A 13,968-nucleotide genomic window follows, 5' to 3' on the forward strand; every position below is an offset into this window, starting at 1 on the left:
TCAGATTCATAGGCAGTTTCTGCCAGGAATGGAAAACTATTAGCAAGATAATTCAAGATAAGTGGCCAATAGTACTCATGGACGAGGACCTGGGACCAAAATTAAAACCGAAGGTGCAGATGGGGTGGAGGAGGTCAACGAACCTTAGGGACATGTTGGTTAGTAGTCACTATGGAGGTAACACCAAACAACAACAATGACTAAAAGGTTCTCATGCCTGTGGTACATGCAAGGCATGCATATATATGTCTAAAAAAGAGACAACAGAAGATCGATATGGAAGAACCGTCAAAATTCAAGACTACATCAACTGCAATACGACAGGAACCATCTACTGCCTATAATGTAGATGTGGTAAATGCCATGTTGGAATGACAACTAGACCACTTAAAACATGTTTATTAGAGCACATTGGTACCATACGCAATGCGACCAAAGATCTACTAAGGTTGAAAAAATTAACATCGGTTGCGAGACACTTTAATATGACCCACAATGGGGAATACTCAGGGGTTAAGGCCTATGGCCTAGAAAGAGTAAAATTAGGTATCCGCGGTGGGGATCTGACTAAGGAACTCCTGAGGAAAGAAAGCTGTTGGATCTTTAAACTGGGCATCCTTACACCACATGGCCTCAATGAGCACAATAGTTATGGGGCATTTTTAGTTTAGGTCCTACAGGAACTACCATCACACTTACAGCCACTCCACACTGGACATGCCCAATCTCATCTGACCTTGGAAGCTATGCAGTATTGGGCCTGGTTAGTACTTGGATGGGAGACCACCTGGGAATACCAGGTGCTTATAATATAGAAATTACAGTGAAGAGACCCTGTATATGGACTGTTAATAACAACTTCCCCACAATATAGAATGCTCCATTCTTAATTTTTCTCACATAGGACACTATATAATCACCAAGGAGTCACTATCATTACCTCTTTATAAAGATTCAGAGTGTACCAACTACTTAATTACCTCCACTATCTATAATGTGAGGATATATGTGGCTTAATATCTGATTTCCAATTTCACATCATGTCTCTATATCTCTATCCGGTGTTCCATGATATGTCCAACCATATATTACTCCTATAGTCAGATAATATATAAGAACTAATCAATTATTTTAAAGTTTACACACCACTTTTTCTCCCCTCCCTATAATTGTGCTCTTTGTATTTTGCAAAATGCTGCTTAACCTACACTACATATAATTTTTTCATTCAAAACTGCACTGTTGCTATAGGATTAATTCACTATGTGATACAGGGATGATACTATGTAACAGACAGAAAAACCATGTGGTTCAGCAGTGAAGGGCACAACAATAATGGACAGGTGCCATTTACTAATAAAGGCACATGGCTTTGATGTATACCCTATTTGATATAACTTGCACGCAGCACACAATGGCACATTAATTAAAAACAAACACATGCAGAGTGCTAAGTGAAACACAGAGCTTTGATGCAATCATCACAAGTGAAAGCCCACACTAGCACACATGTTCGTAATCAGCAGAAGAGGCGGGACACCGTTCAGGCAGCCGCTCATTGGTCCGTGGTCTGTTATTAGGAGGATCTAAGGTAGAGACCCTGAATGTACCGTGAACAAGCCAGCAGAGGCGAAATGATATCGTAAGAGACAGACGCAGCACCTCCGTTCCCGCTGTGCGCACAGCGGGTGCTGTTACAGACCAGGTGACGCTTCATCCTACTATTATAGCCGCATAAGGTAACAAATCATTTGCACCTTGTGGCTAACATTTTCGATTGATAAACACATATTTTGTGGTTTGTGATTCTTGCAGACAAGGGATAATTATTACCCTTGCCATGCAGGATCTAAATTGTCCCACAGTCGGACCATCAAGTGATTATTAAAACATCACTGATTACTGACAGGGTACTTCTCACTACACATACACAATTGTAATGCTCAACCTTACTGCTACTATCAATTCTGTTTACTTATTGACGTTTGTTGTGAGAGTTTCCCTGCCATATTTATATGCTGTTTGACAAGGGAAACCTATATTTGAGCCAGTGACAACTGTTGCCATACAGTCTCTCACCCTTATGCCATTAGTTGGAAGAATTGAGATTAATGAGGTGACAGAGACAAGGCAAATTTGTATTCAAGCTTGTGATAGCTTTAAGATCAAATACTGAGCGATATCTGTGACAGTATCATTACTATCGATTGTCACAGCATTTATTCTCAAGGGATATGTAAATTATGATGTTTTTTTAGTGAGTATAAAAGTGGAAATATAGATTGAATCTATTTCATTGTCTAACAAAGGAAACCTGCATTTAAGCCAGTGACAACTTTTGATTAATATTGAGTGATATCTGAGACAGCGTTATTACCATTAATTGTTGCCACACCCTTTCACAAAGGAAATGTCTAATGTGATGATACTTTCCAATTCATTGGGAAACGTATATTCAAGCCAGTGATAACAGGTGTATAATATTGCGTGATACCTAGTACAACATTACTACCATCGATTGTTAAAATACCCAATTAATGGGGGAATGTCTATTGTGATGATTTTTCCTAGGTATTGTCAAAGGAGAAACATCGATTAAATCAACCAGACCACTATCTACCAGCAAACAATAGTGTTAGAGTTTTGCTATCATACCTAATGCTGTCTAGATCCTCTGGTGTGCTGTGACTATATTTACTCTCAGTTGTACAAAACTAGGCATGTGCTCTCACCTACTACTTTATGTAAAGTGAAAGACACTAGTCACAGGATAGATAGCAGGATAAACACTCACAGCACACATCATTGGCTAGGAGTTTAGACATAAAACTAGAGAGAATACTATGATAGAGGATGGAGCATTATATCATTAGCAAATGTCTTTATTTACTTATTGGGTACCTGGCATGTCGGAACGGAACAATATTTATTGAAGTATCTAAACGTACACATATGTATTTGTACATTACATTATTTAATATGTATGTGGAATACTACAGACTTTAGCCGAATTTTACTATCTATCTTCGCACTCTCATCGGTACTGGCCCGCAGGAGCTGGGCACAGTAGGACCGAAAGCAGATGCATCTATTAAAAGGGATCAATTATTGTCAATATATGTACTCTCATCTCATCATTATCTCCTCTGCACGATACCGCTGAAGCATAGAGATTTGAAAGCAGATGCATGGCATTCTTGATTCTTTCTTTTCAGTATGACTATTACTCATCTTAATTTTCTGACTGTTATAACTGACACTGAGAAGGTTAACACTCATTAATATCATTCGATGCATGCAGATGAATTAACAGCAGTATTTCACTCCTCAAAGTGTGCAGTTCTTTTATACCCACCTTTCTCTCTTTCTTTCTCTCTTTCTCTATTTCTCTCTCTCTTTCTTTCTCTCTTTCTTTCTCTCTCTTTCTCTCTTTCTCTCTTTCTCTCTCTTTCTCTCTCTCTCTCTCTTTCTTTCTCTCTCTCTCATTAACAGATATTTCCCCATACTATAAGGGGGCAGTCTGGTGATATTCCCAACAGATACTTCATCCTATATGTTTTTTACACATATTTTTTGCCTTGATATATGAACACAGCAGTTCATACTTGGAGGACATATTCTGGATCACAATAAGCATTTTACATGACTACTAAGTGACCAGAACACAATATATTTGTCCAACAATAGTTTAATTAACAGTGTGATACTTAAATATACAACCTTTGTGTAATTTGTCTGTCTATATATGGTGTTATGTCTTTTATGTATGTAAATTGAAGATTATGTAATAAACTTTGTTTTAATAGATTACATTAAGTTTGTGCCCCCAGCCAAAAGAGTTTTCTTGAATACTGATATCATGGTTTAGCCTACAGTTAATTTGTACATGTCCCTTACATATCATCACTGTTTCATAGCCATATAGCAATGTGTTGTGCATATGGTTTATTCTTTTCACTGTATTCTCTTTCTACCAACCTAAAAATATATTGGTGCATGTTGGTGTGCAGGCTGCTCGCATTGCAGTGCCTCTTGTTTGGAAATAGAATTAATTGCAAATGGAGATAATGGAGTATGAAGTCAAGGAGTTCTAACAAAGAATTGTGAAAATCATTGATTCCTTCCATTTACAAGAAATATTAAACAACATTGCTTTCTTCACTATGCTCAATATACAAGGACTCTACATCTAAGGAAACCAATAAATCTACTTCACTGAGATGTACTTCATGAGTCTTCCTCAGTATATCTGAAGTGTCTTGCAGGTACAATAAGAGGGGAAGCTTAGAATGTAATGTCATGGATGGACATATAAAAATGTGCTGGTTTTCTCTAGAAGACCCCCTATTTCTAACACAGTCTGCTGGGAGGATTTTGTGTATTTTAAGGTACTTTGGGTAGTAGGTAAAACATAGGCACTTCAAGATTACTTGCAGTGAGATATTTATATTCATGATTATTGATTATCCCCTTGGATTTTGCTTTATCATTTTTCTGGTTATATATTAGCTACAAATTATCCATGGGCTTAAAGACTGTTTGCAGCATGTTTTGTCATGAAGTTTCCTCATTGCCTCCTGAAAAGACATTTCTTTTGGCCGTATACTGACATTTCCCCCTTTGTCCAAGGGTTTGATGACTATTTGATCTAATTCTCGTATCTCTTTTAGTACCTGCCTTTCATCCTTGTTTAGTTTGTCATTCATTTAGGAAGTTATTTTGATATTCCATAATGGCTAGTTTAGGTCTCTTGAAATAAACACTTTAAAAAAAATACTGAATAACTTCTGGGTTTAAGTGTTCTGGTGAAAATCATGTAAACTTGGGCTTGCATATCTGTCTTTTGTGATCATGAAGGGAAGTGGGGTTGTTATTGTGCAAAAAATTCTCTAATATTGTCAATGTCTCTAAATCTTCTTTAGTAAAATGTGCTGTAGAGGCTGAAGTGGGATCTATTGTAATTGTATTAGTCTCTTGTGGAAATCAGAACTTTCTTTTTAGCATGAAGCCCATCTCTCATCCACCATACTGTACACTGCCATAAGTGGCACATAGTGGAAAGCAGAAGGGATAGCATATTGTGGATACAGCTCTTAGTTTCCCTTACCTTGATCCTTATTTAATTGTGTGAAAGTAAGGAGTATACTATCTGTAAGAAATATTGGCTCTAATGTGCCTTATTTAAAACAGTATTACCAATTTCAGACTTTGAATATAATGTTTGATATAATATGTAAGTAAGATTGATGATAATGGTTATACAATGTCACACTGAGGAAAAGCTTAGTATAAGTGTATTTTTTAAACACAATTATATTTAATATAGTTTTATTATAGTGTTGCTTTCTTGAAACTAAATATTAAACCATCTTATTTCTATTCATGTCTAATTTTATTTAAGAACAATTGAATATTAAGTTTTAACTTCTTTTCAAAAAAGATCCCCACTCAAAGAGTATTTTTCTTCTCTTTGTCAATATTCAAAATATATTAATTTCTCATAGGTCCCACCACCAATACACTCATTATAATTAGAATTTGATACCTATATATTGTGACAATATCAGCATAGAGGGTAACAGTGAGCCATGGCTTCTGTGTGGGTCTGGAGGGATCCACCCAAGCAGGGAAGAAAAAAGGAGTTGTGACCACACCTAAGGGCTGCTAAATGGAGTCAACCCAATGAAGACTGAGGCAGACCAGTCAGGTTGCTGAGGAGATATTTCAGATGGGACTATGGCAGCTATGAGCAGTGTGCATGGAGTCAAGTGGGAGACAGGAGGTCAGTGTCCAGTTTTGCAACAAGGCAAGGAGGACCACAAATCTCTGACTGTGTTTATGTGAATTTGTAGCAGCCAATCTGCAGGCCAGGAGGCCAGTGTCCAAACTTGCATGTGGTGCAGGAAGAACCTCAACAGAGACTTTGTCTGAAGACTAGAAGTGTTTGTCTATACCTGTGAGAGACAGGACCATAAAGACTGAGACTGTGTTACATAAGCAGACTAGCTGCCCATTAAAGTTAGAGTTTGAGCTGTGATCTAGTGTCCTGAATGGGGGCTAGGCTTTTGTTATTTTTATTGCTGAATACTGACATCAGTAAAGCTTAATTTATTTAATTTAACCTGAAAAGCGGTGTGTGGACCCTTATTATGCACCCAGACACTGCACCACTGACCCCACTACCAAGATAATTATGCCAGTTTATCACAATGCATTATTTCCAGCATATTGTATTTGTGATCATTTCTCTCGATGTACATGCACAACTGGGTGATGAACCACTACAACAGGCAGCCAAAGGAGCCAGGGTACAGTACATACAACAGAAAGCACACTGGCACATCCCCAGTGCCTGATGACAACAGAGGGCATGGACGCTGTCACCGCCACCAGGATAACATGAAATGCCCAGGCAAGGAGGTGAGATGAATGGAGCCTGCAGCTGCAGTGCATCAGCACCTGGTCCCATCTATTCTTCCTGTGCTGTCCCCACACAATACTGCTGATCCTCTCCTTTCACTAGTACTGGTAATCAAAAGGGAGGGCAGTGACAAAAAAGCAGGATCCGGGACTTCAGCAGGTGAAACTACAGTAGCCACCTCTTTCTATCACTCAGTTGTGCAGCTGGGGCTTTCTTAATCCCTGCATTGCTGCACAGGTCTCTGTCAGGGAATGAAAACTGAACATAACTCCAACAGCACATTGTGGAAAAGCATCCACCAATAAAATGACTGCTTTTAGTATCAGCCTCAATATTTGCATTGACGCTTGCAACATCAGTATTTTTCAGCAAAATGGATTTAACTTTACTGTTCCATGACCTGTAATAACATTACTGGGGAAACATCTTTCATACAACATTACAGGATGGTTGATTGTCCCAGAATTACATGAAAAAGGCCACATATATTTGCAACAAAGATAGACAAGCTCTGTGAAAAGATTTCATATCAACATATAAATAGAGCCCCAACTGTTCCAATGGACCTGATAGCTGACATGTTCATGTAATGTGGCTGCTCTGGAACTACAGATGTTTCCTCACTTGTCTTTAGTACAGGGGCAGAGAGGTAGTCACGGCAAACAGCCCCTTCTCAGCGCTCTACTAGTACTGGGCATTTTTTTAGATCCTCTTTTTGCTGAAAATGCACCACCCAGGCTAGATGAGCAAGGACACATCTGTACATATCCAAGTATGCCCTACAGCAAAACTGTGTAAGGACAGCCTGGGTGGTGCATTGTACTTCCATAGCATTTTGAGTTCCACAGGGTGTCTACCCTTTTCATGGTTGCGTTGCACTTGTTCAAATCCTACTGTATGCCAGTCATGTTTTTTCAATAATTTGCATGGAGATTTATGGGTGTCTTCACTTATGTAATGCATAATACAGTATGGCTGAGAGCTGTAGATCTCAACTGTTTGAATAGACTTTATAGTGGGACCCCAAGGGCAGCTTACTTTTAGAACTTTGGATATTGCAGCAAAATGGTTTAAAATAATGACAAAAGTCAAGGTTTAAGTTGTGAAAGATCAGGTAGCCCACTGCATATGTGCCATTTGCTATAACTTCATGGGGTGAGGTTAGCTTTAGGCACCCCTGGGGGGGGACCTAGGGTTAGGCAAGTGCTGGATTAAGGCTATGGGGGGCTTGGGGCACCTCAGACAGGAGGGCTCTATTACAGAGGTAGGCAGATGAATTCTCTCTCTCTCTCTCTCTCTATATATATATATATATATATATATATATATATATATATATATATATATAGTACAGAATTTTGTTACCATATAATGTGTGGGTGCATGTCCTGCCCTATCTGCTCCCAGATGGTGTTACTATACCCCTCATCCCACATAGTGAGCCTGATTCAGACGTGGGCGCAGCTATGGTTACCGCCGGGCAATGCATATTAGAATTGCACAGAAATCTATGCAATTTCAGTAGGCAGTGTTCCTGGGTGGGGATTTAAATGGCAATGGGCCTGTTGGTATCAGTGCTGTGTCGAAAGACAGTTTCACTGGCACCGCCGCAGACATTCTGAGCAACCATAAGGTTGATCTAATGTCTTATGGTGCAGTTGATGTTTGATTGATGTTGCGACAGATTTGCTTTGTGGCAGGTGGGTGTCTCAATAAGATGCCTACTGACCATGGCATTAGCATCAAGAAACTGTAGTGGCTGTGACTTTGTAAAAGCTGCTACAGCAGATCCATCCACCTCTGAATCAGGAAGAGTATTGCTACACCCACACCCCATCACCCAGGTGGCGGTAATATACCCCCCATATTATTACTGCACCCCCACCCCATTAACACTACCCCCACAGACAACATTAATGCACTCCACCCCCAGACTGCATTAACATATCCCTACACCTTCTCATACACTGTACTTACCTCAGCAGGAAGATCATGGTGTCCTGGTCACAGCAGACTGTCACTGTGACTCAATGCAGAGCTCCAGAGGAGGGGAGAGACAGGCTGCCCTTACACAGACAAGGAACTTGAGTGAGAGAAGACCACTGGGTGGTGGGTGGAGATTAGGGAAGGGCAAGGCTGAACACAGGGTAGAGGGGAAAAATGGGGCATGGCTTAATGGAGGCAAATAGATGGAGTCTCGTCTGGGACTGCTCTGCTAAGAGGAGAAAGAGGTTTCCTTACTGCAGCGCAGCCCCCGCAATGCACTGCATACTGTGCATAGAGTACGGCTCAACACACAGCAGCAGCAGTGCTGGACCCGACCACAAAGTTTTCTAAAAGTCCAGGGGGGCCCCTTGTGAGAGGGGGGACCAGGGTTACTTGCCCCCTTTTACCCCCCCTTAATCCGGCTCTGGACCATTAGGCACCCCTTGGGGAAGGTTATGGTTAGGCAAGAGAAAGGTGGGGTTAGGGTTAGGTGCCACTGGGGGGAGGTTAGGGTTATGCACCCCCCCGTGTGGGTTAGGTTTAGGGTGCAGGAAGGGGGGGTTAGGATTAGGCACCCCTGAGGGGATTTAGGGTTAGGCACCCCTAAGAGAGGGTTAGGGTGCTAAATAACCACCGGCATTTCAATACCAATCCATTCATAGGTATCAGGTTCCTCAGTGTGTTGGTGCAGATGTCCTTTACTGTACATTTGTGTTTTTGTTGTCACTGGTTAGAATCTTGTGACTGATCTGGTTTATTGCAGTATTTTTTTTTACTGTTATCCAGTTTATAGTAGAGAAGGTAGATGAAGGTATACTTTGAAAAGTGACCTAGAATTTATAATTTTGCAATTACTGCAAAACCAGCAAGCAGGGAATAACAGCATGGTTTAAATTATAGTACAAATTACCATGCTATACGTAAATGACTCTCTGCTGTGTACAGTTTGTATTAAAAATGATAAATAAATAAGAAATACTGCTACACAAACTTTGAAAAAATACATTATAGACAAATGAACCATAATCAGTGCATACAACATTAATTTTAGAAACAGCATATATTATAAAGCTATATTTGCTTTTTGTTATTGTATAGACTCAGCAAGTATGTCTGACACAGATGAAACTATCTATTGCTTGTTCACAAAGTACACTGATCTTCAACTTATATCAAGCGACAATAAATTAAATTATACTTAAATGTACATGTGAATTATATTTAAGTTATGCCGTCTTTGTCAAACATAATTATACATACACCTAAAACAAAGCAAGTATTTTCAGCACTAATCTAATTAATTGTTGTAGATGCAAGCAACTATGCAAAGGTGAGAAGATTCTCATTTATTTCAATCCATAAAATGACTTTGAGTGACCCTAACTCAGTGAGTACCATCCCTGTCTAGAGATGTGCCCTGTGTTTTGGTTCTAATTCATTGTGTCATGGTTTTGCAAAACCACCCTCAAGTGTTTTCGTTCTGATTCAGTTTTGGTTCAAGTTTGGCTATCTTTTCAATTCCTTAAAAATTTATAAAATCAATAAAAAAAAATTATAAGACAGCTAAAATCATGTAAATTGGACCTTTTACATGCAATCCAAAACCCGAGTATGGTTTTTAAATCCGAGTTCCAAACTGACTGCATACCCAAGCTGGGACTTGGTTTGACTCAGAATCCCAAAAGTGATTCCAAACTGGGACTCGATTTAACTCGGAACCCCTAAGTTTGGGTATGCTCAGACAGTATGTCAGGAAAATTGAACCACACATCTCTAATTGTAAACGCTGTGCTAAATGCTGTTTTGGTGAGTTAGACACTAACAGGCTGAATCAGCATGCAATGCTGAATGCAGATACCCAGTTATTAGGAATCTACACATGCACAGGACAGGCAGAGGCATTTAAGGTGTGGTGCATGGATGGGAACAGCTGGTGTTCCCAGAAATAGGGCGATTCGGCCCCATTTTCTGTTAGTGGCAAGGCCAGAGGCTGCTTCCATGAATGCATTTTCCTTGCCTCGCAAGCCAGCCAGCCTGAGGAACCTGATGGTCATGATGGTGATCCCAGACTGTGACCTCGGTTGCAATGCTGGGATCACAGATGCAGCAGACTGTGTCATACACCTCCTGCTGCATTTGCATATTAGCAAGGATGGAACTACAAAGATGTTTGCCTACAGCTTTTCAATTCCATCCTAAGCTGAATTACCCCTAGGTCCTTCCAACTTGCCAGGGAGATTTATATGTTACAGTTGGCAGGCTCACAGAAATACCCAAAATCAGTGTAAAACACCAAAATTAAGAAAATCCTAACTGATACTGTACTAATAAAAAAGCAATATCAAACAATGATAAACTAAAATTTAAATCTATAAAATAACTGATTTAATAGATAGTACTTAATAGCAAATCTTTGTACTCTACATAAAGTATCAGCTATGTATATAGAGACAGTAACCATAGTACTTCTTACTTATAACAAGAGTGAAGTTAATAGAAAAAAACAGTAAACACAAGAATATACAGCCAAAGTTTAATAGACAATTTATTTATTCTCAATTACAGCTGTTAAAACTTGGAAGTGTTGCATAATTATAATCAGTCTGTTATTCTTAGAATTAGATGAGGGGACTTGTGTCTGTAGCAGAATGGATACCAATGTGGATGTTCAACATCGCCTTTCTCTCCAGTCAGGGGAAAAGTATTGATGTCAAAACTCTGGTGGCTGGGTGGCATTGAGGCATACTGTATGTGAACTGGGGTTTATGTGAGGCATAGTGTGAGCTAAGACACTACAGTATGTTTAACATATTGTAGTGCTGGGAGCATTTATACATTATTCTTTTTAATAGCATCATCAGCATATCATGGTGACAATTTTATTGGCAGAGTCCCCCACAAGTTAGTCCCGTGGGGACTCACAAACCTTAATCTGATCCTGGTATAATGTGTATTGATGTTTCTGTGCATGTTAGTATGCAGAAAAATAAATGGAGATATATACCAAAATGATTTATTTCGGGATGAGAATCTCTGTGCTTTCTAAAAGTTGTAATATATATGCTAGTATCAGGTGAGCTCTTTTAAGGAGTACACTTTTTCAGGAGGCTGGGTACCTGGTATTTGTGAAGTAATAAGTGGATCCAATATCTTATGTGGGTCTTAGTTGTTCAACTCTTCTGGGAGCTTAAGTCTGTGTCTGTTGGGTGCTGGAGGCAATTGCAGGTATGGCAAGTGTGTTGTCCTACCATACCTGTGGTTCATTGTGACTATTTTAACATGTCACAGTTCCTGCTCACAGCTGTAGCTAGAGCAATTTGAGTGGGTGCCTCTGATGGTTGGTGGCAGTATTAATTTTCAGCAGGAACTCAGTTCCTAAACCTCTCATTAACTATGTAATGTCCTGGCCACAAAAGTATTTTCCAAAAGATAAGTTTTATTTTAAAGTACCTTTTGAGTGCCTTCTTTTCTAAATACTAGGGTTAGGGGGGGAGGGGAGGGATAGGGTACTTACCAGCCTCCGTTGGGATCTTCATCTGTCAGGGTTCCGGGGTCAGCCACAGGTATTTCATACCCATTCCCCTATAACACCCATTTATATTACATTGGCTGCTGCAACCATAATAATATATATCTGCACTTGCTAGGTGCAAGAGATGCATCTGAAACAGGCTTCCCTTTTCCATACGCACATGCAATGGCTTTGCCACCACCAAATTCCTGCCAAAAATACCCTATTTTATGGAAAGACAAATCCAACACAGAATAGCACGGATATACAGTATGCAAAAATGCCTAAAGTCGCTTCTGTGTACAGAAACTTATTGTTTGCATCCATGAAGAGATATCTGTGCAATTCAGAATCAGTGCATGGTGTGTAATTATGAGAGTAAGACCATTCTTGCTTGCACCTTTATGGGGGAAGGAACAAAAATGAGAAATAGCTGACTGAATTTCTCATCTGTTTTCTCATCACCAGATGTTACCATGGCAACTAACACAGCAGGCTTCAAATGATACAAATACCATGTTAATAATATCATATCATTATTCTTATACATTATACAAAGCAATACAAATATCATTATACATGGGTTAGCTAGGTGGCACATTGGTTAGCTTTGGTGTCTACCGGCAATGGGGAATTCCCGACCAGGGCCATAACTTTGTGGAATCTTTATGTTTTTGTTAAAAGTTTATGTTTGGGTAGGTTTCCTCTAGGAACACTAATTTATTCCCATACTTCAATGTGTTAGGAAATTTAGACTATAAGCTCCAGTGGAACAAGGACTGATGTGAATGACAATTATTCACTGTACATCACTACATAATTGGTGACACTATATTAATGATGATATTGATAATACTTGTGCATTAAAGCTTAAGGCAACACAGAACACTTAAGTCACCTACTGTATTTCTCCCCAACCACCCCAACATTAATTTAATACTTCGCTTTTATATTGAATCAAAAAGAGGCATTTTTCCCTCAAGCTCCATCATTAATAGTGGCCCTCATTCAGAGCCGTACGCTCTGAGCAGAGCGCACGCTCTGAATGAGGGCCGGGCTCCATTTTCATGGAGCGTCCTCCTGGACGCTCGTATAGCTGTGGGTCACCACCCACAGGCTATACGAGCGTGCTTTTTGATTGCCGCGATGGTCGAGACCATCGCGACCATCGAAATTGCGAGCTGGAGCCTGCGGTTGAGGTTTTCAACCGCAAGCTCCGGAGTGATTTTGGCTCTATCAGAGCCAAAATCACTCCCACTGACATCACTAGTGATGTCAGTGGGCCGGCTTCTGATGGGAGGCGTTCCCATGGGAACGCCCCCGTCAGGGAGGCACGCCCCCGGCACGCCCACCAAAGGGGGCGTGCTGTCAATCAACATTGACAGCACGCCCCCTTTGATCGGACACAACGAGCGAAGGACTTTCCTTCGCTCGTCGCGTCTGGCGCATGCGCACGACGGAGCTCCCTCCGTCGTGCGCATGCTCAGTGCATAACATCGACCCACTTGCGAGCGGACAGCCGCTCGCGAGTGGGTCTGAATCAGGCCCAGTATTCACATTTACAAAATAAATGTTCCCCTCCAACAAGCATTGAAATAAAAATATTGAAGTAATTTATAAATACTTTATGCTTTTTTCACCCAAAGAAAGCCAACATAAAGTTATTGGACCCCACATTTAATAAAGAAACCCCACATTGCATTGGTACCCATACAATGTATTAATATCTTCCAACACATACTAAAATAATAGCTCCCACATTACTTAAAATGCCATCACATACTACAAATAACCCACTACCTGCCCTCACAAAGCTATGCCATTGTGCATTAATAGTATATTCATGAATTTGCATGTGATTATATTTTTGCAAGCTGTCATTTTGTTACTTTTTATTCCCTGTTTGTATAAGTATTATATATGTTAATGTGGAACATTGTGGCAACCTGTAAATTTATGCTAATAATAATAAAAACAACAACAATATCCCCCAAAAGACTCCACATAGCATTAATACGGGCTGTCAACTCCTATATAATATTGACAATCC

At 39.9% G+C, this 13,968-nt stretch overlaps 1 pseudogene; it reads left to right on the forward strand.

Annotated features, from left to right (window-relative positions):
- The first annotated feature begins 693 nt into the window (after nt 1–693).
- Nucleotides 694–812, forward strand: LOC148503055 (5S ribosomal RNA; annotated as a pseudogene).
- The last annotated feature ends 13,156 nt before the right edge of the window (nt 813–13,968 follow it).

This window comes from Taudactylus pleione, unplaced genomic scaffold (genome assembly GCF_031769625.1).
Source record: "Taudactylus pleione unplaced genomic scaffold, aTauple2 ptg000473l, whole genome shotgun sequence".
Classification (NCBI taxonomy): Eukaryota; Metazoa; Chordata; class Amphibia; order Anura; family Myobatrachidae; genus Taudactylus; species Taudactylus pleione.